General features: G+C 37.1%; 1 protein-coding gene and 1 pseudogene across 3 annotated transcripts in view; one reads left to right on the forward strand and one right to left on the reverse strand.

The window, feature by feature from the left end:
- DIAPH2 (diaphanous related formin 2) overlaps positions 1–27,291 on the forward strand; it is a 916,386-nt gene that overhangs the window by 804,546 nt on the left and 84,549 nt on the right. The window lies entirely within an intron of this gene.
- On the reverse strand, positions 2,592–3,526 carry LOC116536075 (annotated as a pseudogene). Its single transcript, XR_004262468.1, has one exon. The product of XR_004262468.1 is annotated as a PRELI domain-containing protein 1, mitochondrial pseudogene (transcript).

Here is a 27,291-nt window from a genome sequence, read left to right on the forward strand (position 1 = left end):
TATCCTGGAAGCATTTGTAAACTAAATGCTATACAAATGAATTGTATTATTTCACACCTATTCAAATGGACTGAAAGTCATTTGGAAATGTTATCAACTTTTGACTGCGATTGCATTCTCATTTTTCAAGGAAGTCCAAAAAATAGATTAAATTTGAATTCTTCATTGTTGTGCCTTGCTGAGTTTTGCTTGAGGTGATCAAACCGCATTGATGCATTTTTACACAGCTTTTGTTGAATATTCCTTGGTCCAAAAGCTTTCAGCTTTGTGGCTTTGAAGCTCCAATTCCCTGATCAATGTCTGAACTTGTGAAGCTTGAAATTTGTCATTTGGCATTGACTTATGTGTAAATTTGAGTCAAAACTCAGTGTCCTTTAAATATCTCGGGGCAAATTTTCAGCATGGCCTCATTTTTACTGATATGATCATGTATTTGTAAGTACAAATTGCCACTTTTGTCCTCAAGAGAGCACAGAGTGGTCATTGCACCTGCCATGAGGTAATTGAAGGTGCAAAAAAAACCCACTTCTACAAAAAAGTCTTTATAACATTCCCTTCCCCTACACTCCTCCCCTCCCTTCCTCTGTGTATACAGAAAGAAAAAAAAAAAGAAAGAAATAATGCTATTAACAGGCTCTGAATAGAGATCAGCATTTCTTTTCAAGAAAAATAAACTGCATTTAATTTGCGCTTCTGCTCTTAGAAAGAAAAAAATATACAAGATACCTGGAGTAATTTCAAACAAAAATATTGATGGAAATGACAATGTCTTTCACAATTATTATTTAATTGCAGTGTTATATACTCCTCATCTTAAGCAAATGAGTTATGTTGACTACTGAAAAATAGCATTTGAAAGTCAATTAGGCAACTTCCAGCTCACCTGTAGTTTTAGTGTCCTAAACTTATCCTCTAAAGTAACTCTAGACGAAAAGAATAACATTTGATTTTAACACAGGCTTCTTTGTACCGGTGTTCTCTAAGTCCTTTTTGGATTCTCGTTCTAGAGAAAAACAGCCATAAGGAATGAAAGACAAACCTAATCTAGGGTTTATCTGTTACCTAAACAGTATATATGTTACAAATGACTTGTAAAATTACCCAGGCAGTGGGAGCACTTCCTAGCCATTTCCTGGTGTGCTACCTGTGGCCGTTCTAAGCATTGACTAAAAATTACTCACAGAGCTTGATTTTATTGCTAGTGATATATTTACACATACTTTATAGCCCAGACTTCATATACTACATATATGCCTACTAGCCCAGTTTAAGTAGACAGTCACTTGTTTGCCACTCAGAAACAGCAAGCTGTTGTTTATTTTTCCTTTTTGAAAATTTGGCTATCTTTGTTTTTTGGTTGTAGGAAGAAAACTTAACAAGAGATCTACCCTCTTATCAAATCTTTCAGTGCACAATACAATATTGTTAACTGTAGGCACTAAGCCATACAATAGATCTCTAGAATTCATTCATCTTGCACAAATGAAACTTTATACCTGTTGAACAGCAACTCCTTACTCCCTCTTCTTCCCAGACCCTGGCAACTACCGTTTTACTCTGTTTCTATGAGTTTGACTATTTTAAATAGCTCATAAACGTGGAATCCCGCATTATGAGTCTTACTTCACTTAGCATATGTCTCCAGGTTCATCCATGTTGTCACATATGGCAGGATTTCTTTCTGTCTTTAAAGCTGAATCATATTCCATTGTACGTACATACCACATTTACTTCATTTACTCCATTCATTCATTGATGGACATTTGGATTCTTTCCCTATCTTGGCTGCTGTGAATAATGCTGCAGCGAACATGGGAGTGCAGATACCTCTTTGAGATCCTGCTTTCAATTCTTTTGGATATATGCCCAGAAGAGGGATTACTGGATCATATGGTAGGTCTGTTTTTAATTTTTTGAGGAAGTTTCATACTGTTTTCCATAATGGCTGCATCATTTTACATTCCCACTAACAGTTGTATAAGGGTTCTAATTTCTTCGCATCCTTAACAGCGCTTGTTACCTTTTCACATCCTTAACAATGCTTGTTACATTTTTTTTTGTTGTTGTTAAATAGTAGACATCCTAACTGGAGTGAGGTAATATCTCATTGTAGTTTTTGATTTGCATTTCCTTGATGAGTGATGTTGAGCATCTTTTCACATACTTGTTGGCTGGCCATTTGTATGTCTACTTTTGAGAAATGTGTATTCAAAACCTTTCCTTATTTTTTAAACTGGCTATTTGGGAGCTTTTTTGTGTTTTGTTTTGTTTTGCTCTTGAGTTGATTGAATTCCTTATATATTTTGATATATTTTGGATAGTAACCCTTTATCAGATATGGGGCTAGCAAATATTTTCTCCCATTTTTGTAAATTGCCTTTTCATTTTGATTGTTTGCTTTTTAGTTTTATGTAATCTCACTGTGTTTTTGCTTTTGTTGCTTATGCTTTTGGTGTCATATCCAAGAAATCATTGCCCAGACCAATACAGTGATGCTTTTCCCCTGTGTTTTCTTCAAGGAGTTTTATAGGTTTAGGTTTTATGTTTAAATCTTTAACCTATTTTTAGTTAATTTTTTTTTTTTTTTTTTAGGGCTGGAAGTTGATTTTTATTGATAAAGTACAAGGGAGGGAGGGCAGAGGGGCTAAGCCAAGCTGTCTGGGGTGCTGTGGTGGTGGTAGGCTGGCTACACAAACTGCTGCTGCTGCTGCTGCTGCTGCTGCTTGGTGGCCGCCTTGCTGGCGAGGTCCTTGGCCTTCTCTGTAGCTGCCAGTGCCGTCTCCTTTGCTTTCTCCTTGGCTTCCTTGGCTGTCTCAACAAGTGTTTTGGAAGGGGCCTCACCTTGCAGCTTCGCCAAGATATATTCAAAACCCTTCATAGTCTTGGTCACGTTGCTTTTGAACCGGGCAAGACCAAATTCCTAGACAGCTCTGGAGACACCAAATAAGCTAGAGGAGACCCAGGCTTCACGGCGGATTTCGGTCCAGCCACTGTTGTCAGAGTTCACACAGTAAACACATCGTTCCTCCACCACCATCAGCCGGGCGTGGTTGATGTTCCAGGTGAAGGTGGTCATGGTCTGATTCTGTGGGTCCACAATAGAGTCCTCCAGGATGTACACCGAGTGAGCAACATTGGCAGGAAACAGTCGCTCGGCCCAGCGAGGCATCCTGTTAGTCTTGGTCAGGAGTCGCCGGGACAGCAGTTTCTGGTCAGGGGTCACCTCCCGGTGTACTATGTCTTCCGTCAAGACATGTTTGCTATAGGGATTCGGGTACCGCTGCCAGAAGGCGGCGAACACTTGGTCCCAGGAACTCCGGAGCACGCTCTGGCCCAGGAAATACTTCACCATCGTCCCGGCCGGAGAGGGCTCAGCACCCACGCAGCATCAGGGGTGCGGAGCCTGGGAGGCACGCGGGGGCCGGGCCGGGCCGGGGCTCGGCGCACACCCGCCGCCAGGCTCGTAACTCAGTCACCACCGCACCGCGCCCAAGCAGCTGCTGCTGCTGCCGCCGCCATGAGTTGTCCGGCCTTTTAGTTAATTTTTATAGACAATGTGGGATGAAGGTCGAATTTTATTCTTTTGCATGCCCATATCCAATTTTCCCACTACCATTTGTTGAAGAGACTTTCCTTTTCTCATTGTGTGCTCTTGGCACCCCATACAAAGATCAGTTGACCATATATGCATGCATTTATTTCTAGGCTCTCTATTCTGTTTCCTTGGTCTACATGTCTGATTTTATGTCAGTTCCATACGGTTTTAATTGCTGAAGGTTTGTGATATATTTTAAAATAAGGAAGTGTGACGAATCCAGCTATGTTCTTCTTTGTCAAGATTTCTTTGGCTATTCATGGTCTTTTGTAGTTATGAATTTTACGATGGGTTTTTCAGTTTCTCTGAAAAACTGACATTGGGACATTTAAAGAGATTGCATTAAATCTGTAGATTATGTTGGGTAGTATGGACATTTTAACAATATTGTCTTTCATTAAATTTCTTTTCATTTAATTATGTTGTCTTTAATTTCTTTCATCAGTGTTATATTGTTTTCACTGTACAAATCTTTCCCCTCCATAGTTAAACGTATTCCTAAGTAGTTCACCCTTTGTGATACTATATAAATGGAATTGCTTTCTCAGTTTTGTTTTAAGTAGTTTATTGTTAATGTATAGAAATGCAATTGATTTTTGTGTGTTGATTTTGTATTGTGCAACTTTGCTGAATTTTTAAATTAGTTGTAATAGTTTTTTGTGGAATAAGTAGTGTTTTCTATATATAAGGTCATGTGTCTGCAGAGATAGTTTTAGGTTTTTTTTTCTTCCAATTTTAATGTCTTTTATTTCTTTTTCTTGTCTAGTTGCTCCAGCTAGAGCTTCCAGTACTATCTTGAATATAAATGGTGAGAGTGGGCATTCTTGCCTTTTCTTGATAAGAGAAGAAAAACTGTGTGTTGTTTTTTTTTTTAATTTATTTTACTTTAAGTTCTGGGGCACATGTGCAGATCTTGCAGGATTGTTACATAGGCACACACGTGCCACGGTGGTTTGCTGCCTCCATCCCCCCATCATCTACGTTAGATATTTCTCCTAATGTTATCCCTCCCCAACCTACCTACCCCTTGCTATCCCTCCCCTAGCCCCCCACCCCCCAACAGACCCCACTGTGTGATGGTCCCCTCCTTGTGTCCATGTGTTCTCATTGTTTAACACCCACTTATGAGTGAGAACATACAGTGTTTGGTTTTCTGTTCTTGTTTCAGTTTGCTGAAAATGATGGTTTCCAGCCTTATGTCCCTGCAAAGGATGTGAACTCATCGTTTTTTATGGCTGCATAGTGTTCCAGGGTGTATGTGTGCCAAAAACTTTGTATTTTATCATTAGTTTGATATTAGCAGTGGGCTTTTCATGCATGGCCTTAATTGTGTTGAGGTAAATTCCTTCTATATCTAATTTATTGACTGTGTTTATCATGAAAAGGTGTTGAATTTTGTCAAATGCTTTTTCTGCATCTATTGGGATGATTGTGTGATTTTTATTCTTCATTCTATTAATGTTATGTAGCAAGCACATTAATTGATTTGCATATGTTCAGCCATCCTCACATACTAGTGATAAATCCCATTTGATCATGGTGTATGATTTTTTAAAACTTAGTGATGAATTCAGTTTGCTAGTATTTTCTTGGGGGTTTTCACATTTGTTTTCATCAAAGATACGGGTCTGTAGTTTTCGTTTCTTGTAGTGTCTATAGCTTTGTATTAGGGTAATACTGGCTTGATAAAATGAGATTTGAAGTGTACTCTCTTAAAGTCTTTAAAAAGTTGCAGTTAATTCTTCCTTAAATGTTTAAAATTCACCAATGATACCATCTAATCCTGGATTTTTCTTTTTGGAGAGGTTTTTGATTACTGATTCAGCCTTCTTGTTTATTATTCGTCTGTTCAGATTATCCATTTCATCATGATTTACCCTTGGTAGGTTGTATATTTCTATGAATATAACCACTCCTTCGAGGTTATCTAATTTGTTGTATATAATTCTTAATAGCATTCTCTTCTGATCCTGTTCATTTCTGTGGCATCAGTTCTAACATCTCCTCTTTTATTTCTGATTTTGAATCTTTTACATTTTTTTTAGTATAAGGATTTTTCCATTTTGTTTATATTTTCATAAAAAAACAATTTTCTGTTTCATTGATTTTTTTTTTTCCTACCGTTTTTCTATTCTTTATTTCATTTGTTTTGGCACTAATCTTTGTTATTTCCTTTCTTCTGCTAACATTGGCCTTCTCTAAATTTGTTCATTCTCTATCTCCTTGAAGCATAATATTAGATTGTTTATTTAAGATCTTTCTCCTTTTTTAATATAGACATTTTATCACTGTAAATGTCCCTCTTAGAATTGCTTTTGCTCTGACTCATCAGTTGTGGTATGTTGTATTTTCATTTTTGTATGTCTCAAGATATTTTCTAATGTCCCTTTTGATTTCTTCATTAGCCCATTGGTTGTTAAAGAGTGTGTTGTTTAATTTCCACATATTTATAAATTATCAAATTTTCCTTCTGCTATTAATTTCTAGTTTCATTCCACTGTGGTCAGAAAAGATACTGGGTAGGATTTCAGTCTAAAATTTGATCAGAATTTTTTTGTGACTTAACATGTGATATATTCTGGAGAATGTTCCACGTGTGCGTGAGAAGAATGTGTATTTTGCCACTGTTGGGTGAAATGTTTTCTATATGTCTTTTAGTCCCTCTTGGTCTAAAGTGTTGTTCTATTTTCTCCTTATAGATTTTTTTTTTTTTTTTTTGCCTGGATGTTCTATTCATTATCAAAAGTGGAATATGCATTATCTTACTAATACCATAGTGCTGTCTATTTCCTATTTCAGATCTTTCAGTGTTTATATATTTAGATGCTCTAATATTTGGTGCAAATATGGATTTATAATTGTTATATCTTGCTGATTAATTGCTTTAGTATTATATAATGACCTTTTTTTGCCTCTTTGTCAGTTTATGACTTATAGTCTATTTTGTTTCAAAATAGACTATATAGTATTATAATATTATTATAATATTCAGGCCAAAGTGGGCAAATTGCTTGATTCTAGGAATTCAAGATGAGCCTGGGCAACATGGCAAAACGCTGTCTCTGTTAAAAATGCAAAAATTTTTGTCTCAAAATAGACTATATCAAGTATAGCCACTCCTGCTCTCTTTTGGTTACCATTTGTGTGGAATATCTTTTTATGTCTCTTTACTTTCAGGCTGTGTTTGTCCTCAAAGTAAAGTAGTCTTTTATAGGTAGCATATATTAGATCTTGTTTATTTATCTATTCAGCCATCCTGTGTCTTTTGATTGGGGAGTTTCATCCATTTATATTTAAAGTAATCACTGATAGGGAAGGAAACCCTTTTGTTGACTGTTTTCTGTTTCGTAGTCTTTTTTGTCCCTGTTTTCTTCTCTTGCTATCTTCTTTTGTGACTTGTTGATCTTTTTGTAGTGATAAGCTTTGATTCCTTCTTCTTTTTCTTTTGTGTGTCTTCTATAGTTTATGATTACCATGAATCTTGCATAGATTTTGTCTTACAGTTATAGCAGTTCTGTATTAAACTGCTGACAACTTAACACTACTCACATACAAAAACCCTGCACTTTTACTTCTCCCTCCCCATACTTCAGTGTCATAGTTTACATATTTTTATATCGTGTATCCACTAACAAATTTGTGTAGTTGTAGTTATTCTTAATATTTTTATCTTTTAACTTTAATAGTAGAATTAAAAGTTATTTACAGTCCACCATTATTATAATATTCTGGCCGGGCATAGTGGCTCATGCCTGTAATCCCAACACTTTTGGAGGCTAAAGTGGACAAATTGCTTGAGTCTAGGAATTCAAGACCAGCCTGGGCAACATGGCAAAACCCTGTCTCTATTAAAAATGCAAAAAATTAGGCAGGCGTGATGGTGTACACTTGTAGTCCCAGCTTCTGAGGAGGCTGAGGTGGGAGAATCACCTGAACCCAGGAAGCTGAGTTTACAGTGAGCTGTGATCATGCCACTGCACTCTATCCTGGGCACTGGGAATGAGACCCTGTCTCTAAATAAATAAATAGTATTCTGTGTTTGTCAATATACTTTCATCTGTATGCTTTTGTGTTACTGTTTTAGCATCTGTTCATTTCTATTTGAAGAACTCCCTTTAGCATCATGTCTAGTGGTGATGAACTCCCTTGCCTTTTGTTTGTTTGGGAAAGTCTTTATCGCTTTTTCACTTTTGAAGGACAATTTTGCCAGATATAATATTCTTGATTGGCATTTTTTTTCTTTCAACACTTTGAATATTATAAACCTTCTGGTCTGCAAGCTTTCTGCTAATACACTGTTAGTCTTATTGAGGATTCACTTTACATCATGAGTCACTTTTCTCTTGCTCCTTTAAAATTTTTCTTTGACTTCAGGCAATTTGATTATATTGTATTTCAGTGTAGACTTCTTTGGGTTTCTCTAATTTAGCATTCTTTGGGCTTCATGAATCTGGATATCCACTTCCCCAGATTCAAGAGGTTTTCCTCCATGAGTTCTTTATATAAGTTTTTCCCCCTGCCTATCTCTCTTCTCCTTTGAGATTCCCATAATGAATATATTAGTCTGCTTGATAATGTTCAGTAAATAACTTAGGCTTTCTTCATTTATCATCCTTTGCTTTTTGTTCCAATAACTATATAATTTGGATGACATGCCTTCAGTTTCAAGAATTCCTTCTCCTTAATCAAGTCTGCTGTTTAATCGCTGTAATGATTTTTTATTTCAGTCACTGAACCAGAATTTCTGTTTTGTTTCTTTTAAAAAATAATTTCTACTTCTATTAGGGCTAGATGTGGCTCATACCTGTAATCCCAGCATTGCGGGAGGCCAAGGCAGGTTGATCACTTGAGGTCAGGAGTTTAAGATCAGCCTGGCCTACATGGTGAGACACCATCCCTAATGAAAAAAACCTATAAAAATTAGCCAGGTGTGGTTGCACAAACCTGTAATCGCAGCTACTGGGGAGGCTGAGGCAGGAGAATTGCTTGAGCCTGGAGGCAGAGGTTGCAATGAGCTGAGATCACACCACTGCACTCCATCTGAGTGACAGAGTAAGACTCCATCTCAAAAAAAGAAAAAGAAAATAGGCAACTCAAAACAAAACAAAACAAAATAAAGAGGCTGAGGTATGCAAATCACTTGAGGTCAGGAGTTTGAGACCAGCCTGACCAACACAGGGAAACCTTATCTTTACTAAAAATTATATATATACAAAAATTAGCCAAGTGTGGTGGCCTATGTCTGTAGTCCCAGCTACTCAAGATTCTGAGGCAGGAGAATCACTTTAACCTGGGAGGTAGAGGTTGCAGTGAGCTGAGATCATGCTGCTGCACTACAGTCTGGGCAGCAGAGCGAGACTCTGTCTCAATAAATAATAAATACATACATAATTTCTACCTCTGTTGATATTCTCATTTTGTTGCTGAATTATTTTCTTATTGTTGTTCAGTTGTCTATATTCTCCTGTAACTCACTGAGCTTCCTTAAGATCATTATTTGAATTCTTTGTCAGGCTGTTCGTAGATCTCCATTTATTTAGTGTTGGATATTACAGATTTAATTTGTTCCTTTAGTGTAATGTTTCCCTGATTTTTGTTTGTTTGTTTATTTCTTGTACCTTTGCACTGGTGTCTACACATTTGAGGAAGCAGCCACCCTTCCCATTCTTTTTGGACTTGTTTAGACGTAGAAAGAACTTAACCAATTTGCTAGGCTAGAGATTCTGGAAGCCTCTAAAACCTTTTCTATAAATGTGTCTTCTCTGGACTTGTATGGGTGGATTCCTAATTAGATGGATTTACTTGTTTCTTTTTTTCCCCTGAGCACAATTCATAGAACCATGTCTTCTGAAGCTGGACAGAATCTAGCCCCACCCTGGTGATGCACTGAGGCCAGATTGTTGGGGGCATATTCCATTTCTCTCCTACCACTGTGGAAAAAGCAACAGGTTCTGTGCCTTCTCTCAATCTTGTAGAGCTATGCTCACCACAGTAAGCCGCCTGCCCTTTTTCCTTTGTTCTTAATTGCCTTGAGGCATCCAAGCTATTTCTGTTCTATGAGTGTCCCATGTGAGGTGAGACAGAAACTAGCCCTTCAGGCAGTGTACCAAAAGGCTGGTACATCAGAAGCATTTTCTACTCTGTATTTTCCCCTGAGAAAGAAATTGTGGGCCAAGGTGATATTTTTCAATGCTGAGCTGTGATGACTTGGGGGTAGGGGCTTACACTAGTAAAGTGAAATTGCTCCTTACTCAATTAATGAAGCTTTTTCAGTTTTGTGCTCGTCTGGTGTACTGTAACTTCTTAAATGGATTCTGTTCTCATAAAAATATTGTGATCTACATTGTTGGTATTTCTATGGGAGAACAAGAGATGGGACTTTCTATTTCACCATTTTGCTGATATCAGCAAGCTATTGTTTAAATGAGACGTTTCCTTTACTTAGGTGAGCAATACAATTCAATGCAAGTTTGTCTGTGTATTTCTCCTTAAGTGACTACATTACAAAAGGCCTTTTGGAATTCCCTTTCTACACATCACTGTTAAAGCAAAAAATATATATATTTAAGTGGTACCAAGGTATCAGGATTCCCTGCAGGCAGTTTGAGATCTAATATAAAACCAAATACTCCTTTCAGACCGCTGGTCTAAACGATGACAGTCAAAAATTCCCAAGACTATGAAGTTTTATTAATGGATGTGATGGAAAATAAGATCTTGGATTGTGACTGAAATGTTTTTAAGGTGATGAGTGAGTAAGAAAGAGAGAGGTGATAAAACTTTTTGAAAACTTGTTTTCAAAGCAGTGCTATTACACATTAAATATGCAGCTTAAACTTTTCTCATCCTGCTGACAAATATATACCTGAGCCAAGATTACTGTTTTGTTTCATTTTAACCCTTCCGCTGCACAGTAATATCCATAGTGATGACCATTTTTGGGGAGTTTCACTTTGATATTTTAGCAAATTATTACCTCTTAGGTAGCCCCAAAATGTAAATAAATTATACTTCATTCCATATTGTCAAAACATAGAAACAGCAACAACCACACCTAAATGAGAGAAGCTATGATTTTTTTTTTTTCAAAACCAAATAAGTATAAGAAAAGCACTGAATTTAAGGGGCAGAAACTATCCCAGAAAGTTACTGCTAGTATTCAAACACTAAAGAAAGTAATAGAATTATACCTTTATAAAGATTAGGAGTAACAAATTGAATTTGAATTGGTACCATTTTCATTCTTAAATTTGTTCACATGTTAAAAAAAGAAAACATAAGCATTTTTTAGTTTTCCATCTTCACATTAGGTAACACAGTGAATGAATATAATTCTTTTCTAATACCCTCACAAAAATTTGTTTTTCCATGGGTAAATAGTTCTTTGTAGCTCTGAATTATATATATATATATATATATATATATATTTTTTTTTTTTTTTTTTTTTGAAACAGAGTTTTGTTCTTGTCACCTAGGCTGGAGTGAAATGGCATAATCTTGGTTCACTGCAACCTCTGCCTCTCCGGTTTAAGCGATTTCCTGCCTCAGCCTCCTGAGTAGCTGGGATTACAGGCATGCACCACCATGCCTGGCTAATTTTTGTATTTTTAGTAGAGTTGAGGTCTCACATGTTGGCCAGGCTAGTCTTGAACTCCTGACCTCAGGTGATCTGCCCATCTTGGCCTCCCAAAGTGCTGGGATTACAGACGTGAGCCACCGTGCCTGGCGGTAAATTAGATTTTGATTGATAAAAAGGGAGAGAATAATTCCCATAATCTTATATTCCATAAATGAAATTTTAAAACTGATATATTTTTATATTTAAACACTTCAAAATAAATAGAAAAATGCAACTTTGAGTTGTAGTTTCTTTCAGTGGCCAGTCTGATGAGTTTGGGCCCATACAAGGTATGTTGGACAAGAAAACATTATCCTAATACATGTTCGCTTAACTGAATTCATTCAAATAAGTAGAAATATTGTTAGGTTTGTTGACTGGAAGGAAGTCTGAGTTTGATTAGTCCAAAGGTGATTTGATGAAAGGTAGCAAGCTGAACATGACCTCCCCTGAGTATTACTGAAAGAAAGAAGAATTTGAACTAAATTTTAAGATTTGGTCAGGGCCAAATAAGATATCACTGCAAAAAACCTGTGCTATATGTCAATGACACTTCAGAAAATAAAAAGTAGAGATAAAATGGAGTTGGCACTCCATCTCTGGCCTGTGTGTGCTGCCCTTACCCCCTGCCCCTCCCTTCTGTCTCTTCCCTGTTAACCTCTCCCTCTCTTCCCTGGCTTAGCCGTTTATAAGCTCTGATCACATTTTTTTTTACCACATTCTCTTTGTACCCTATCTTTTGCTTTCTTGTAGTTGCTTAATATTATATAATGGAGGCCAGACACAGTGGCTCATGCCTGTAATCCCAGTACTTTGGGAGGCCAAGGTGGGCAGATTACTTGAGGTTAGGAGTTTGGGACCCGCCTGGCCAACATGATGAAACCCCATCTCTACTAAAAATACAAAAATTAGCCAGGTATGGTGGCATGCGCCTGTAATCCCAGGTACTTAGGAGGCTGTGGCAGGATAATTGCTTGAACCAGGGAGGTGGAGGTTGCAGTGAGCCTACCTAGATTGTGCCACTGGTACATTCTCTACTCTGTATTTTCCCCTAATAAAGAAATTGTGGGCTGAAGTATGTAAGGGAAGTGTTAAAATGAAACAAAGCAGTAATCTTGGCTGAGGTATGCATTTTCCAGACTGGGCAACAGAGTGAGTGATACTCTGTCTCAAATAAATAAATGAATAAATAAAAATAAAAATATACATATATATATATAGTATATATGTAGTCTTTTTCTAATTGCAAGGAATAGAGGCATGCGAAAGTTTTTCAAGATGATACAGGGTTAAGAAAATGGGGAAGAAATATCACAGTGGTTTCCCCGCCATGGCTCATCAAAACTAGAATGTTCTGACTGCAGCAGTGGTTCTGGAAGTCTGACAGTACCTCTGACATATTGACCACACTGCTGGTAGTTATCCCTTAGGAGCAGGTGTCTATTGTGCTTGATTCCAGTTATACCTTATTAATCCCTCTATTCTCATGATTTGCCATTATGGTGTCTCAGCTACTCCATTTCTATTTTTCTGTTTGTCTAATTCTTCTTCTATTCCCTTAACAATGAATGAACTCTCTGTTCTCCTTTCTATATCAAGGTATCTGCTGATTTATGGTTTCTACTGCCATGTGGCTTTTAATATCCTCTCTCTCTTAGCTTCTGCTGCTGCCTTACATACATACATCCCTTTCTGCATGTGTCTCACTAAGGTCCCCCAAGAAAGATTTGGTTTGTTTGGTTCAGAGCAGAGGTTTTCTGTTGGAAAAATCTCTCATGGCAATCTATAGATAGTTTTCTTTGGTACCTGCTCATTATCTAATCTCTCATGATTGAGGTTATACAATACCAAACATTGTGACTGATATATAAAGTGCCTCTTTAGTAGGGGACTCTAAGGTATCTCAAAAGAGAGTAATACAACTGAGAGAGATTATTTACAGAATATTCTGTATATTGAGCCATTACATCAGGGGACTTGAGGTGCTAGATATTTAGTTTTACCATATATCATTGAATCAAAGATAGTATCAATCATAAGATATGCATTAATTTATTTACCATTGAAAAAGGAAAAAATTAATTTATTTATCATTGAGAAAGGAAAAATTACTGCCAGTGAAATCACAGCACACCAATGATTGTTAGATGCATTTCAGTCTCAGACGTGTTAAAATGTGAAAAAAGTACATTTTTAAAAAGATGTAATGTGGTTCCGGTAGCACATCTGAGATTGTCTGAGGATCAGAGCAGGTATAGTGAATCCCCAGACCAGAGAAGTTCCCTGAGGACTGACTCCTAGAGTGGGGTAAATGCTAATGGTTGCAGGTTGGATTACTAGTCTGACAGACGGGAAGGTACTGTCTAGTAGAAACTAGATAGCCAGCTACCTCTCTGCAAGTGGAGAGGAGGCTAGTCACTGGTCCAGAGCGTGGTTTGCCTCAGGGACTTGACAGATATCAGAAGGTATATCCAAGGAGAAGGTGAAGTATTCCCGTATTGATTTAAATGACATGAACATATCGGAAACTTCTGTTTCTCTTAATTCCTTATTTATGTTCCGGGATCAATTCAGCTGTGTCTCCTACCTTCTAGAACATCTCCTTGTTTATTACTTGTACATTAACTATATGTCTGGATGTAGGGTCATATTATAAACCAAATGCTGTATTTTGTCTATGAGGCACCTAAACACAGCCAGAGAGAGTTAAGCTTACAATTGTGATACATTAATGAATAACCTCTGGTTGTTGACTCCCTTTTTGTTATTGGGAGAGTTAATGTAGCTTTTTTCAGATTTTTAGATTGAGCAGGTACATGTGCAAGTTTGTTACATGGGTATATTGAACGGTGACATTTGGGCTTCTAGTGTACTCATCACTCAAATAGCAAACAGTGTACTTAATAGATTTGGAGATTTCTCAGAGAACTAAAAGTAGACCTACCATTCAGCCCTGCAGTCCCACTACTGGGCATCTACCCAAAGGAAAATAAATCGTTATATGAAAAAGACACCTTTACTCATTTGTTTATTACAGCACTACTCACAATAGCAAAGTCATGGAATCAACCTAAATATCCATCAACAGTTGACTAGATAAAGAAAATATGGTATATGCATACCATGGAATACTATGCAGCCATAAAAAAGATAACTTTAATTGTAATTATGTATCAACATGTCTTTCTTTTTATCTCTATTATGTAAATAGAGCAGAAATCCCACATTAGTATGATTAGCATGGAGGAAAGTCCTCACTGAATTCCCCTTGCTCTCTTACCAACTGGCTGGACAGGGTATAGGTGGTTATCTAAGGAGAGACTACCCCGTGTGATCTTCACAGCATTCAGAGAGTGATTTACTCTGGGTTTGTTAGATATGCGATACGGGGTAGCTGTTTTTTGGGACCACATTTCCCAATGTGTTTCCACTGAACACTTATTTTTTCTGATGTGGTTACATGTCTTGTGTAAAAAGCATTGGGTAAAAATGCTGGGGAAGCTAAAGGGCTCTGATAACTCTATATAATGTATGTAGATTTCTGACTGAATCTCTGGGTGTTTACTGCTCATGGGTTCCACTGCTATTATAGCCCAACACAACTGGTATGATTTTCAGGTTTGTCTCTTTGGGTCCTTTCACCTTCTGAGCCATCAAGCCTAAGATAAGTAATTTTTCCTATGTCCTTCATGATGACTATGGTCTCAGCTTAGACTCCAGGGAACTCATTTGAAATTGAACAAGAGCAAGCCTAGCTCAAGAGGATAGCAAAGTGCCTAGTTTTATGTGTCACTGCACTAGACACTTCATAAGGAGTAATTTTTAAAAGGGGTCCGGTTTTGTTTGTGCGACTCAACAAGACTTTCACTCATGCTCTGGGGGAAGGAATTCAAGTCTCCAACATTGTCCTTATCATACACCAGTAGGGCCAGACTGATTATCCTAAATTTTACATAGCCCAAGAATGAGCTTAGATGTAAAAATAAAAAGCTTTCTCTCCTTTTGCATAGAACATTTCTATTATTTCAGTTAATTTATCTTTGTCATCAGTATTGAAGTACCACTTGCTATACATATTCTAGACGTGGGTAACAGTGACTACAAGTACACTCTGATTTCACAACAGCCATTCTAGGATATCTCCTTGCAGGTGCATTCTAGGGCTACTGGGACATGTGTTCCTAAATCCTCCTCTGCCAGTTCTCTAAATATGCCAAATTGTTTTGAAATGGCAACCTTGTCTTGTCTTCTTGAATCCACTCTTCTATTCCTTCCTTCCTTTCGCTTTTTATTCCAACCTTCCACTTTCCACCCTTTAATTAAAAAGATGGCCAATATATGGGAGATGCTGTCGTCCGTTGTTGTCTAAAATGAGTTTAGCAGACACTCCCCCACCATTCCCTCTCCCCAAGTTCAGCAACAGGAATAAAAGTCTCATCTGTTCCTTTGGCAGCATTTAAGTGAATGGTCCCCAGGGACTTTGTGCTTGCTAATTTGTGTTCTCTTTTTACATACAGAGCTTGTCACATTGACAGACCATACTGTATGAAGATATATACTATTCTTTGCGGTCATGGATTTTGTAAATAAACTGAGAACAGTGGCTGAAAATCAGATTACCTGAAAGTCTGGAAGGAAAAAGGCATTGAATGACTTTATCTAGCCTCTTTTCAAAAGCACTACATATATTTCAAATTTTCATTTCCAGAGACAATTAGCAGGCAGTAGTTGCAAGAATAAGCAGAATCCCTGTGAGTTGTATAAGCTGTGTGATCTTCATTAATTCATATCTAAAAGTTTAACAAACATATACTGAAATTTGTTTGTTTGTTTTTGAGACAGTTTTACTCTGTCGCCCAGGCCGGAGTGCAGTGGCGCGATCTCGGATCACTGCAACCTCCGCCTCTCAGGTTCAAGCAATTCTCCTGCCTCAGCCTCTGGAGTAGCTGGGACTACAGCCACGCACCACCATGCCCAGCCAATTTTTGTATTTTTAGTAGAGATGGGATTTCACTGTGTTAGCCAGGATGATCTAGATCTCCTGACCTTGTGATCTGCCTGCCTTGTCCACCCAAAGTGCTGGGATTACAGGCATGTGCCACTGCGCCTAGCTACTGATATTATTTTTAAAAGACAAGTATGTTAAGGAATTTGTCTTCTACATAGTGACAAGTATCAAAGTGAAGAATATGGCCTTTTGTTTTTTTCTTACTATATACTAAAATGTTGCTACATATTAGAAGACTGTAATTTATTTCCATGAATCAAATTCTGTACTTAAAACTGACTTCTGTTTATATACTGTTGTGTGATAGAAATTCTCTTGGTGGGGGCAATAGAAATATTACATGCCTGTTAATAAAGTGGGCTTTTGAAATAATTTAGCTCAATTTTTCACCTCTTACGAAATTTTTGAAAAATATTTTCTTATTTTATTTTATTGTTTTTTATTTTTGAGACAGAGTCTCACTCTGTTGCCCAGGCTGGAGTACAGCAGCATAATCTTGGCTCACTGCAACTTCCGCCTCCCAGGTTCAAGCGAGTCTCCTGCCTCAGCCTCCCAAGTAGCTGGAATTACTGGCATCCGCCGCCATGCCCAGCTAATTTCTGTATTTTTAGTAGAGACTGGGTTTCTCCATGTTGGCCAGGCTGGTCTCGAACTCCTGACCTAATGTGATCCACCCACTTTGGCCTTCCAAAGTGCTGGGATTACAAGCTACCACGCCCAGCATTGGTTTTTTTTTTTAATTTTAAGTAGAGCTCTCCAAATAATGTCAGTTTTGTATTGAAATGAATGAATTCATGAACTTGCTTTCTTCGCAGCGTGAGGGACTAACAGCTAGAATAAAAATAATCAACCTAATATTTCTTGTTGCTGGAAAATAATTATGAGAATATTACACAGAGGAAGCCATGCTTAAAATAAAGGCTTCATATTGCATTTAAAACTCAAGCGGGACTTTCAAGTGTTCTGTTTAGTAGAATAATATATTGATGAACCCTTGGAGAACTAATTATGTTGTTTCACGTGAATTACAAATGCATCATTTAGCTGAATTATACTCTTACATGTGTCCTTTACAATTAGTCATCATTAAATGTTAGAAATGTAAAATTTAAGAAGCAAAGAAAGCATACTTCTTTAACAAAGTGGCCCAAACAAATACCAGTATTTTAATTTGAGGTCTGTAACAGGTCTACAGATTTTATTTTCTCTTTTTGCAAGATGAGTGTATGCATCTGAAAAGTTCTTTTAATAGATTTTTCTCGCTAAAATCTTATTGTTAATTGCAAGTGTAAGTTGTGACAGTGATTTTTATTATGCCACTTTAGACTTACTTCAGGAATTTGAGCAACAGAAACATATTATTAGAACTTTTTATTATTTCTGTAACTATCTTTTCAAATATTTCCAAAGGGTATGGCTTTTTAAGCCTTTGCCTCTGCAAGTCACAATTTCAAGTAGGCACTGAAATTCTAGTAACATGAGCAGTGCAACAGTACATTGAGCCTTAGCAGTAAGTTTTAGTGAATTATTTAGGAGGTGAGCATTGATTCCCTTATGAGTCAGTTCAGCCTCTTTCTAAAAATAATGTCGTTCTCATTATCTCTCCCATTTTACAGGAAAATATTATATTCCAAAGAACTGGGTGTTATTGGTAATTAAGTAGGCAGAACCCATAGACATTGAATAGTTTAAGTTGTAAATGTGATAAACTTCTATAATACAAATACTTGTGGACAGAAAATGCTGAGAGATATGCAGACACAAAGTAGAAGGAGCATTTGTGAACTGCTTCTCAGTTTCGGACATTGTACTAAGTGCTGATGATACAGAGATAAATAAGAAGTAATCCCTTTCCTCAAGAAATTTTACCAGTAGTAGAAATACTCCAAAGGGCCAACAGTGAAAGAATCACAATGAATTAACAATCTGTGGACTAACTAGATCTGCTCACATCCTAAGGTCTCCAGGCAAGGTTTACATGCACTTGAACTGCCCTGCATAGTTGTTATTCTGTATGATGGCTGACAAAAGTATAGGTGTGGTATGGTAGAGCCCAAAAGACTCTCAGAGATGATATAGTCCTAATCCTTCATTTTTCAGAAGAGGGGAACCAGGCACAGAGTGGGTGAAGGGATTTTCTCCAGATTATATAGCAAACTAATGACAGTTGGGACTAGAATGTAGATTTCTTGATCCTCAGTACAGTCTTTGAAGTAGAAATAACCTCAAACCTTTTTGTTTCCCCATTCTCTACTTTAAGCAATGGCACAAGAAGTCCATGGGAAAAATGAAATTTCCTAAATGAGGAAAAGAGGCCCTGGTTAGAATGCTCATGAGATCAATAAAGAAATTAAAGGACAGGGTGAAAAAAATGGTTAAAAGTATGTAGGGAGTACATCTAGACCAGAAAGAAAATTAAGAAAAGCCCAGTGGCAAAAATAAGAGAATCGCAAATAAAGGACTGAAATAATTATCCAAGACAATTCTTTTTATGGGTAAACAGGCTAAAATGCCATAGGTCTAATTGTATGCATTCAATCTGCTTCAGATTTTTTTTTCAAACTAAATGGCTATGTTAAGTAGCCTCATATTAAATGGAAGAACTCTCTGTTATCTAGCACATTTGTATACCTGCAACACAGTGATGAGTGATGTGTCTACTGATGGCCCTGAGACTGTGTAATACCCCAGTGTACCTTTAGAAGTATTGAAAAATATTTTTATTATGTTCAGCCTAGTTTTATTGTTAACTATATTTAATATCTAGAATCGTGGAAATGGGGGCTATGTTTATGATAATATCTCTGGCAATTATCTATAAGTACATCTAAATTCATTGCAGCACTTCATATCTTAGATAGGCTGTATGGTACAGACTTTACTGTAATGAGGAAGATTCTGCATCATAATCCTATTTGTCTTCCCAGATGTTTTCTTTGTTAGGCTTTTTTTGGGATTTTTGATTTTTCTTGCTCTTTTTCTCATAAAATGTGAAATATATAGCCTGTGATAATGCTAGGCTGCCCTGCCCAATTACTAACCCCAATCTCGATCCAATTATGCTTTTAAAAGTAGACATTATGTAAATAGATTATTTTACCTTCTGCTGCCTTATAAGTCTTTTTTTTATACAGCAGCAAAGGAAGATTATAATGTCATTGGCTCTCAAATGCCCTTTTCATGTAAGCCGGCTGCCAGGCAAGGATCTTACATCTGTTTTCTAGCATCCATATAAATGTCTGTGATAAATAAGTCATTGCTCACTGGAGCTGCCTTTGTGAAGCAGATCCTGTACTTACTGTTTCTTTCACCTGCACAATGACAGCAGTCAACCTAATTGACTATTACTTGGTCAGTTTCGACGTCAGAAGTGATGCTAGGTAAAATAGAAAGGAGAAATCCAAATTTAATGCATTTCTGTTTAAAGCCAGAAAGATTTAGTAATAGAAAAAACACCACTAATTTGATGTTTTTCAGAGATTAGTGTGTTCCCAAAGGATGAACTTGACACTACCGCATTCTATCTCACAACCTAAACTGGTTTTTTGTATGAATCTCTGAGTGAATTCCTAATAGACACATTGACATGGTATAAAATGCCTCACACGGCTGTAATAAACATAGGTTAGGATTGTGGTTCAGTTTTTAGTCAAACGCCAGGAAACCATTTTCATATGTAGTCTTTCCTAATTGGAAATCCAGAGGATGGGGTGCAAAACAGTCATCCTCATCTGTTCAAACATCAATGGAAAATTATGTCTGTAAAATTCTCTATACTTTGCAGTTAGAGTTTGTGATTCCTGCATTGCAGAGCAAGCCTCTTCTGTGACTGATGCTGCCCTCTCTTTTCTATGTCATCTCTGCTTTGGAATCATCATTATTATGGGGCATGACACCAGTCATGTTAGGCCATGCTGCTGACAATGGTTATTTTCAATAGCGGGGAGTAACCAGGGAAAGAACATCCATCATCATGTAATATAGGGGAAAAAACCAAAGACTCAGAAGCCATGTTAACAAACACAGCTGGAAGCAAGGAGCCATTTAAGTAGGATTACAAACATCTTAGATTGTGCAGATCAGTACTAGATTCAGGGAAAACATGAATTGAACAACCTCTTTTGCACAAATGAGCAACCTGGAGTTTGCAGTAATGGAGCCAATAGCCTCATCACATTTTGAATCCATTTGGATGTCATGTAAAGAATGAACATATGCGGTCCTTAATAAAGAAAGGTCAATTCTGCCATAGTGATCACTGAAGCTTAATGCAGCAAATGAGGTAGGGCTTTTTTTTTTTTTAACTCCTCAATCCTAGAACATTTAAATTTATCTTTTCAGTAAGTTGTGGGATTTTTTTTTTAATCCTCTGCATCTGTTAAAACCTAAGTGAACAGCAGTTCAAAGCCAACTCCACACCTGCACTGATATATTAAAAATGTCAAATAATTTATATAAAAATGCTGAGATGCAGTTTCACTAACAGTCTGTTTTGTCACTGCCCTCCCTATTTATCAAACTCTAAGAAGATCGTTGGGGTGATATAGCTCTGTATATTTGCCATTTACCTCCTATTTTTGGATTGTACTGCTTTAATTACAGTTAACAACCAATCTTGCAAGATTTCAAGATTTGTCATAGCTACAATACTTTTTCCACCTCATAGCTTTAACAGTGGCATTTGCATGTTACTCAAACCAAACTACTGAGTTAATCATCTTCATCCAAAGAAGAGTAGCTTCCTTGATTTTCAGCATAATGTTTCTGGCTACCAAGAGGCTTTTTTTTTTTTTTTTTTTTTTTTTTTTTTGTCAGAGTCTCACTCTGTTGCCCAGGCTGGAGTACAATGGCACCATCTTGGCTTACTGCAACCTCTGCCTCCCAGGTTCAAGCAATTCTCCTGTTTCAGCCTCCAGAGTGGCTGAGACTACAGGCACATGCCACCAAGCCCAGCTAATTTTTATATTTTTTAGTAGAGATGGGGTTTCACTATATTGGTCACGCTGATCTCGAACTCCTGGCCTCAGGTGATCCACCCGCCTCGGCCTCCCAATGTGCTGAGATTATAGGCATGAACCACCACGCCCAGCCTTTTTTTTTTTTTTTTTTTTTTTTTTTTTTTTTTTTTTTTTTTTTTTAGATGGTAAACTAAAAGGAAATAAAATTGTAACCTAAGCAAGTGCCATAATTCTTTCTTGGCTTATAATTTCTGAAGGGCATAGAAATGTTTACATATTTATCTAAGAGTTCCAAAATTGCCCTCTAATTCAAGTCATTAGAACCTTCTTCCACCTACAACTTATTTGAAGTCTTTTCATTATAAGTCATGTCCAAGAATCAGCTCAAATGTCACATTATTTGGTCATTCCAGCTTTTTTTCCTCCTGAGCCTTCTAATCCTATCATTAGTTCTGCATTTAGTTCTGTCCACTTGTCTCATTTTCTTATCCAGTAGTTCTTGGAGGGCATCAACCACACTATCTTTGTTGTTTTCACATTGCTTATACATTGTGGAGATTGAATACATTTATTCATTTTTAACAAATGTTCAGTGTGCTCTTACTACAGCTTGACAATGACCTAGATCCGCGGTTTGCCAACTTACGGTCAGTGGGCCAAATCCAGCCCATGGGCTAGAGCTAAGAATATTGTTTATGTCTTTAAAGGGTTGTAAAAACAAAGAAGAATATACAGAAGAGACCATATGTGTCCCACAAGCCTAAAATATTTGCCATCTGGCCCTTTACAAGGAAAATGTTGCTGGCCCTTGTTCTAGATGCTGAGGATACACCAGTGAACAAAGCCAATAAAAAAAAATTCCTCCCTTCAGAGAGCCTAAATTCTATTTTTACAACAATTTCATGCAGAGTAGGTATCCATCTTTGTTACTTCTACAATATTTACATATAGTACATACTCATTATTTGTGAAATGAATGAAAAAGGCATAAATAAAATCCATCAACCAATATTATATAATATTGGCGAGTAGTTCTATATGATATAATAAAATGTTATATTTTAAAAATCCTTATATGAAGCATTTTTCCCTAGATAATTTTTAGACCAAAAACTCAAACACTACTTACTTGTCAAGACATTTTATTCTGGTACTTAATAATGATTTCCCATCTTAATGTAACTTTTATTCATGATGAGGTCCTGATTATCTAGCCTCCTTATGAGAGGTAATCATAATTATATTTGATTCTGAAAGCTGTCTGAAATGGTGATTCTTTCATAAGAGATCATTTTGTATACGTGACAGTTAAAACAATGAGTTAGTTTTTCAGAGAGTTTCCATGCTTGGATTCTACAAGCTTGTGATGTTTATAGCTTATATTCAGATAAAACCATTTTGCTCCACATTTAAAAAGACAGTCTTTTGCATTAGACTCAGAATTGACTAAAATTATGGCAACTTTTCGTAAAGTCAAGTCATAGACGCACCAGATTCTCCCACAGAGCCTACGGCCCTTTGAAAGCGGTGGTAGAATACTGGAGATGGGTCAAAGTGCTGAGAGGAAAGGGGAAGGGAAGAAGGGGAAAGAGAATGGAATCCAGAAGTGGAAAGGGTTGGATTTGTAGAGCCAGCAGATGGTGTTGGTGATAAAGATGATTACGTGACTTCTTTCTCTAACCCATGAGTGGCGAAGGTCTCCACTCAGTGCCCTGTCTCCATCCCGTTGTCCCGACCTAAATAAGTTAATTGTTCTAATACTTATCTATCCCCATACCAAACCATCATTACCACCAAGCAATTTCCTGGACTGTCCTTTATCTTTTAAATATTCAAAATTAGAAGTAGATGAGATGTGAGATCTAAAGAGAAAAATTACATGACCTTTTATTTATTTTCAGTGGTCTTTTAATCTGGGCTGCCCTTACTCCTCCTAGACTGTACACTGCCTCTTAGATACTGCACTGCTGTTAGTCTAAATACGTGGCTTTATTAACGAACTGCTCATTTCTTATTCCTTGCATAGATTTAGCGTTGATAAAATGAGAGTTTAAAATGCAGTAACAGAGAATCCTAATTATAAATGAAGGAAATCGAAACATACTACTGTATGTGCTGATTTACTTTCAGATTCTTGACCTTTGTCAAGACTAATGAGATTACACATCCTAGTATAGCGAATGGTTAGAAATTTTAATAGACTTGCCTAATTTACATTGTTAGGCATTCTGTAAAACTGAGAGTTATGCCAGCAAACGTAGATGTGCTGTCTTTTAAATTGCATTCCCTAATATCTGTGGCTAACACATATGAAGTCATTACTTACATTGCGAAGTGACAAATATAGGAAACCATGGCTTTGTTCTCTGAATGCAGATAACTCATGCCCATCAAAGTTTCTAATTTACAGAGCTTTCCTTTGGAGGAGGCTAGAATGCTGAGTAACGATGAAAAAGCAACATTTGTTAAATCTGATTTGGCACAGGACTTGTTTCCGTTCAAAGCAGCCTTTCATAATATCAGTTTGAATCTATTTCTATTATGTAGTATAGAGGGAAAAAATATCTTTTCTTCCCATCTTAAATTCATAGCTGGGGCCCCTTAACAAAAAACAGATTACCTGATTACCAAGAGAAGAGGGTACAAATTTATTTATTTTTTATTTTTTGAGAGAGAGTCTTGCTCTGTTGCCAGGCTGGAGTGCAATGGCACAGTCCTGGCTCACTGCAGTCTGCACCTCCCGGGTTCAAGCGATTCTCCTGCCTCAGGCTCCCGAGTAGCTGGGATTACAGGCATGCACCACCACGCCCAGCTAATTTTTGTATTTGTAGTAGAGATGGGGTTTCACCATGTTGGCCAGGCTGGTCTCGAACTCCCAACCACAGGTAATCCACCCACCTCAGCCTCCCAAAATGCTGGGATTACAGGCGTGAGCCCCCACGCTCGGATTTATTTAGTATATATAAATTTTATGTGACACAGGAAACTTTGTAAGGAAATAAAGACCCAAAGAAACAGAAAAAAACTGTATTCTTATGCTTAGGTTTGGTGAAGAAGTGGAGAGTAGTGGAGAAGTATGATTGGACAAAGGGGATATGATCTAATAATAAAAATAAATAGACAAAGGGACTTAACAAGCCTTGTGTTTTCTGATTCTTCTCTGTGTCCTTGTATCTTCAGAGATAAGGATGTTCCTTTCCTCTGAATATGGGGTTCTGGGGGTACCTCTGGAATGAAGGTTTTATGGCCTGCTTCAAGAGAGAAGGGCAAGGGGAAGGTGAGAGTGACCTGGCTTCTGCTATTTTATTAAATGCCAAGGTGACATATTGTTGGGTAGCAGGTCTCGAACCCCATCAGTAGCAAAACAAAAAAGGCACTTCTCACTCTGAAAAGCTTGTGTATTAGTGAACTCTACATCTGAAGGATTATGCTCAATAACATACATATAAAATAAGCCATAGGGTCGTGAATGTACTCCATCAGCAAGTATTTATTGAAGAAATACTACTTGCTTAGTACTGTGGGAAGTATTAATATAGAAACCTTGCTCTGTTTCCTTGGAGAATTAAGACTTATAAAAATAAAAGTATTATATGCAAAAAAAAATATGTACCAAAATGTTGTTCTATAGGTTTTCATATATCCTAGATTTTTCAAAATCTCAATTCATTATCATATCACATGTTCACATTTTTAATGCAAAAAAATAGGATCTGTGGCAATGGGACCTCAGAGAAGGACAAGATCACTATAGTTTGTGATACTCCAGTCTTCACAGAGGAGGCAAGGCAGCTTGTTTATCCTACAGATATTGGGTCATTTCTTTTCAGATATTTGTCTAATTACACTTATGACTATTTAACCTTGAATTTATTACTAAGTTGGTTTTTGGTTTTGTATCTGTTCTTTAAGATAAGATTTCGCTCTGTCATCCAAGCTGGAAGGCAGTGGTGCAGCCTTGGCTCAAGTGATCCTCCTGCCTCAGCCTCCTGAGTAGCTGGGACTACAGGCATGCACCACTGTATCTGGCCTGTTTTTTTCTTTTATCATCTTTTTTCCTCATTTGTAATGCAGAATTGGAAGCAATCCCACATCTTTTTTTATCTTTATTGAAGTTAATTGACAAATTATATATCTTCAAGGTATACAGCGTGATATTTTTATATGTGTATACATTGTGGAATGATTTCTACAATCAAGCTAATTGACCTGTCTGTCACCTCACATAGTGATGGAGTCCATAGTGATGGACCTCACGGGTTTTTCCTTCCAGTTAATTTTTGCATTGCTTCAACTCTGCTTCTACCAGAGTTCGCATTCAAACACATATCACTATGGTAGTTCACAGTAACATGGAATAAATTATTACAGAGCATTTGAACTGGGTAATTTTATTTATTCATCGTGGTCAGACAGCAAGTCTAATTCTGTTGTCATTTTTATACAAGTGATGGTTTGGGGAAAAAATTATTTACAGACCTCAACAGCCTATCTTGATTTCTGTATTTTTCTTATCAAAAAAAAAAAAAATAAAGATGAGCACTTCAAACTATGCCTCTCACAACTTTCACAAAGCATAGCGATGATCGATAATTTATGTAACTCTCATCTGTAAGGCTGAGAATCATTGACAGGACCTAAAGGGAGGGAAACAAGGCATCTTTCTAGATAAAGTGATGATAGTTTTTCTCAGCTTTTAAAAAATATGCAAGGAATTTATCGTGAAACACAATAGCATTTTAATAAATTGTTATTAACTTGTGTTACTAATAAAAATTTAAGCCTATTGATCTCACCTGAGAAGCTTAAAACATTGAACAGCTAAGGCTTTAGTCACACATATTCTTAGAGTTTCTCAGAAACCAATAGCTTTTATGATTTTTTAAAAATCTATTTACAAACATCATCTTTACATTCCTCTAGCCCTGTTTTTATTAAAGGAAACCCTAGAGGCAAAAATGTAATTTTTCCAGAGTTGGACATATGGCTGATGTCAGAACCCACAAAATCATGTTATACAAAGCCAAACGCTGAGTTAAACCTCCCAATGCTGATGTTCATCAGACCCCAGAATAGGTGTCTGTTACAGGATGAGCAAGATGAGAAGTGGAACTCTATGGAGGTATAACTACTCACCTGCAAAGTCAGGTGGCTCTGAAAATGAATAGCTCTGTAGCGTTGGGCCAATTCCTGCTGCCCTTGGCACTGGGAATGCGATCTTGTATGGCAAATCAAATGAGCAGAAGGCTTCGGGCCAGAATACTATCAAGCTCTTCTCAAACTTTAAATGTATGAGAAATCCTGCTCACTGCCATGGAACATGGCATGGATTCTAAGTGCCTAGTAGGCCATTTTATTTTGTTCTGTTCTTTCTTATTTTTGGTAAGCAGAACTGGCAGTATGAGATAAACTTACATAAACAGTGAGTTCTTGATTTTTCTATTTGTTTTTCATGTAGATCCAAAGTCAGCAGCTTAATTTACATGTAGCTGTAACACTAGAGGAGATAAGTAATAGCGTAGGATTATGTTGAAAAATCAGGATGGGGAAGAATCCCAAAAAGAGCTTGACATTTTATTAACCCTTACTGAAAAATATGTTCCAAAATTTTAAAAAATATTCTTCTAATGGCATATATGTATATATGTATGTGTGTATGTGTGTGTGTATATATATGGTTTTTTCCATCTAGTTTTCTCTCAGTAGTATCTATTTAATCTAGCAGGTGTCTCAAGCCATGAACTTCTCTATGGATTAGATTCTGTGTATTAGAGTACAAGCGAGTGTAGCTTTAGTCCTTGAATGAACAGGGAAACTCCTCAATGAGAAAATATGGGATTTTCCAAGAAACTGTCCTCCAGGGCTGTTCCTGCCCTTCCTATTCTTAAGCCCTTCTCTGTAGCTGAGGAGAGTAGCTGCATACCTTCTAGTTCCCCCAATTCTAGAAACACAAATAATAAAGCCTTGACAATCCATGAAAAGACTTTAATCTGCTCTCAGGATTCCTGATGCCAGCTCCGTTTCTAATGTTCCTGGATAGTGACTCATACCTCAAAGGCAATTTTGGATTTAAAATGGTTTTCCAAATCTAAATAAATAATTTCAGGATTGG

Source organism: Sapajus apella, unplaced genomic scaffold (assembly GCF_009761245.1).
Source record: "Sapajus apella isolate SASKATOON/1434 unplaced genomic scaffold, GSC_monkey_1.0 scaffold98, whole genome shotgun sequence".
Lineage (NCBI taxonomy): Eukaryota > Metazoa > Chordata > Mammalia > Primates > Cebidae > Sapajus > Sapajus apella.